The sequence below is a fragment of the Otolemur garnettii genome, unplaced genomic scaffold, assembly GCF_000181295.1.
Source record: "Otolemur garnettii isolate 467f Iridium unplaced genomic scaffold, OtoGar3 scaffold00016, whole genome shotgun sequence".
NCBI lineage: Eukaryota > Metazoa > Chordata > Mammalia > Primates > Galagidae > Otolemur > Otolemur garnettii.
Window position 1 is genome coordinate 4,866,039 of NW_003852411.1, and position 4,191 is coordinate 4,870,229.

At 39.7% G+C, this 4,191-nt stretch overlaps 1 pseudogene; it reads right to left on the reverse strand.

The window, feature by feature from the left end:
* Positions 1–342: 342 nt before the first annotated feature.
* LOC100957090 lies at positions 343–1,924 on the reverse strand (annotated as a pseudogene).
* Between the last annotated feature and the right edge of the window lie 2,267 nt (positions 1,925–4,191).

Here is a 4,191-nt window from a genome sequence, read left to right on the forward strand (position 1 = left end):
TAGGAATAGGATACATTGTTTGCTTTTGTAAGATAAAGTCCAAGTTGCTGTAGCGAGTTCCACTGAAAATTCTTCTGGTTTTAGTATGTTGCCAATCTCTTGTTTTAAAGAAAAAGTGATTTGTACAATCTTTTTTAAAAAAATAAAACATAAAAACATTCATCTTAGCAACTCCTGATAAAAAGAAGAAAAATACTGTGATTTAAATTTATCACTAATTTTTACCAAACTTTTAAGCATTAGTTTATGAAATAGGATCACAATTCTTTTCCCCAATTGCTAATACCAAGATTGTTTCAAATCCCCAAAAAAGGGAAGTCCAAAATATCCACTGTAGAGCTCCTATGCTTTGGCTTTTGCAGTATTTCTCTGCGGAGGAGCTAGGATGACCTCCACATTCCTGTCATCACTCTCAGAGCTATACAATTTTGCTTGTCAATGTATTCTTGGACAAGCTCGGGCACCAAGTAGTGGATCGTTTGACGCCTCCTGAGGGCTCTCCGGATCTTCATGAAGGAGATATCCTTAGTAATCCACTCATTCAGCAGGCAAATGTTGCTCCTGTGTTTCTGATACTGGACAGATGGTGCCACAGCCAGCTCAACCTAGTGAGGCTGGAGGACCTGCCACCTCCATCTTGGTGGTGTTGGTGGCGGCAGCCAGCAGAGGAACCAGCAGGCTGGAGTGTAGGCAAGAAAGGGGTGGGGGTAGTTGGGGTGGGGGTAGGGGGGTGGGGAGCTTCCCTCCCCAAACAGAGGCTCCAGTAGCCAAAGGAACCAAACAGGAGCAGGGGAAGACACTGGCACCATGCTGTCTCCTCATGTGGACTTTTGGAAATTCCTCCAGTGCATCCCTGATTGTCTGTTTTCAAAACCTGCTCCTGATTAGTCTGTTTTCAGGACCCAAAAGCTCATTGGACAGCTGCCCCTATATAAGCCAGAAAGTCTAAGCATAGACTTCCGCAGACTTCCGAGAGAAAGCAGGAGAGCAAGGAGGTTTGGTTCCTGGTGAGAGCTGTGACACTACCTTACTGCTGGTCCTGCTCTGCAAGGAGGTTTGGTTCCTTGTGAGAGCTGTAACACTCGTATTATAAAACCTACCTTACTGCTAATCCTATTCTACAAGGAGGTTTGGTTTCTTGTGAGAGCTGTAACACTTGTATTATAAGACCTATCTTACTGCTGATCCTGCTCCACAAGGACACTGGTTCATTATAAGAGCTCTAACACTCACATTGTTAAATAAAACCTATCCTGTGGTCCCTTGCTTCATTCTTTGAACCACTGAGACCAAGAGCCTGGAAATCCAGTATCAAAAATCCGATATCACTTCCACAGCTCTTCAGATTCAGAGATGAATTTCTGAGCTGAGCGTCACTTCCAGCCCCAGTACGTAGTCTGAGACAATTTGGGTGATATCCTCACTCTTTCATCAAAAGACTCCAGTAAATCTGCCCCGCACAGCAACTTTACCTTCAGCACAGCTTTTGGTTTTGGATCTAAGGATTTCCTTTGTCTAGGATCTTGTCATTGTTCAGGCCACTTGCTCCTCTGTCCAGGCCTCTCTAGCACCTGTGAGTTCTGTGAGTGGTCACAGTTACTGGCCTCCAGGTTCCCTTGATAGCGTCTTAGCACCTAACAGTCTCTGTCCACTCCTTCTGAAGACTTTCCCATGTATCAACCTCCAGCCACTTTGAATTCCTGATGGCAGGTTCTGTCATGATAACTAGGTGATGGACAGGGATTACCTCTTTCTTAATAGATGCATCACGAACAGAAGAAACCATGCCTTTGCTAACTCTATATTTTCATGTTCCATTCATGTACTCCGTGGCCAACTCAAACAACTTGAGGTGGATGTTAGTGATAGGATTAAAGGAACAACAAGCAAGGAGAGCCACTTCTGTTTTCTCTGATTTTTCCATGGTAAGAATTATTGATCTAAATGAAAAACTGTGACACCTCCCTTGATGTTGTGCTTTGAACTTCTTTTGAAAATAATTTAATATATGATCTTTAAAACTTTTCATGGCACACCTAAGACCCTCTCCTGGCATACCAGTTGCCACAGCAAACTAGTTGCATATTACTGCTAAAAAAGCTTACTCTTCCTCTGTCTTTGGGCTTCTGCCATGAGTCTAACTTGTTTTATAAAGGAAATTCTTTGAATCTGAAGTGTTTTGTAAGGGCATACAAGTGGTTTCATATTGAAACTCACAACCTCAAGCCGACCCACCCAGTCCTCCCAGAAAAGACCCACAACCAGAACCCCAGACAAGGTTTGACTGTTTTTTATTCCTAAAATGGAATGATAAAATAAAACTGGACCAAATTATCAAAAACAACCATTTCAGGATTTTGGAAATTGGCCAAGATCACTCAACAAATTCAGATGAATTTACTCTAGAAAAACCCTGAGCCCTGGGTAAGAACCCTGACAGTCATAGCATTCTTAACTAAGGCTTTCCGCATTCCTCTGTATCCTGTTCTGTGTTTAGAATTTTTCCAGGTAGAAATGAGCTGATTCCCAAGCTATAAAAATCAGTAACTCTGCTGCTGAGGTAGAGAATACATATATGTATTCACTTAATTTGTAGTGAAGAATGATAAACACTCACTTTTGAGGAATTTCTGGAAGAAGTGGCAATAAACAAAGGGGAAAATCCAGTATCACAGTGTAAGTCTCAAATTGCAGTTCTGGTTCAGGCAAGTAATAACAAAGCAGACTAACCGGATATTTAATAAGAAGATTTGAGAAGTAAAACAAACAAACAAAAAAAAGGTCGGACGATTAAGTTTGCAAACTCATCCTAGAAAAAGTGCTTTGAAGGGTAGAGTGGGTACTGGTGTCAGTGCATAGCTTCCCCAGGGGAGCACGTCTAGGTGACATTCATCAATGAGGTGTGCAACACTTTTTCTAGGATGAGTTTGTGAACTTAATTGTCTGAGCTCATATGATAACAACTCTGATGATCATTCCAGAAAAGAATACTAAAATTGCTTTAAGGGTGAACTAGGCACTGACATCAGTGCATAGCTTCCCCAGGGGAGTACTTCAAAGGTGACCACAGTGATAGGTATGTAACACTTTTTCTAGGATGAGTTCATGAACTTAATTGTCCAACTTCATACAATATAAACATACTTCCCTAGAAGAATGAAACGCTGTGATGATTGATTAGATAAGGCTGCATAGGAGAGTTAAGAAGGAATCTTGCTATCCACACTTCCCTCACTGAATATGAAGCCATGCACATATGCAGAGAGAGCCTGGAGGAAAGTAGAAATCAAAGTAGGTGTTAAACTTCTTGATTTTTCATTGTTGTTAAATCCTAAACAGAGTTCATCGGCAAACAAAGAAAGCCTTACTTGGTCATGGTATTTAAACTTGATTTTTGACAATCAAGAACAGATCATATATCTATACTGACACTGACATTTCAACAAAAATTACAAGACTATTCAATTGAGAAAATGATAATCTTTTTAAGAAATGATGTTGAGAAAATTGTATACCTGCATGCAAATAATAAAAAATGGGATTATAAATTTTATATATACAAAACTAAAACAAAATAGGTCAATGAACTAAGCATGAGAACTAAAACTATAAAACTCATAACTGAAAACCCAGTAGAAATTCTGTACAACATTGAATTTGGTAATAATTTTTGGAAATAATACCAAAAGCACAGGGAATAAAACAAAAGAATAGATAAAATGTATTTCATCAAAATTAAAAGAAAAAATCAGTATACATTAAAGATACTACCACCTGAGTACAAAGGCAACCCATGCAGTGGGAAAAAGTATTCAAATGATTTGTCTTATATGGGCTTAATGTCCAGAATAATAAACAGATACTACTTTATTAAAAAACAACCACAATAAAATGCTAAAAACTTAATTTTAAAAAGGGCAAGGCCTCTGGGAGGCTGAAGTCAGTGGATTAATTGAACTCAGGAGTTTGAAACTATCCTAGCAAGTGTGAGACATCGTCTCTACCAAAAATAGAAAAAATTAGCCAGGCATTGTGGTAGGGCCTCTAGTTCCTGCTACTTGGGAGGCTGAGGCAGCAGGATCACTTAAAGCCAGGAGTTTGAGGTTTGAGGTTGCTGTGAGCTAGACTGACTGGCACTTTAGCCTGGGGTGACAAAGTGAGACTCTGACTCAAAAAAAAAAAAAAAAAAAA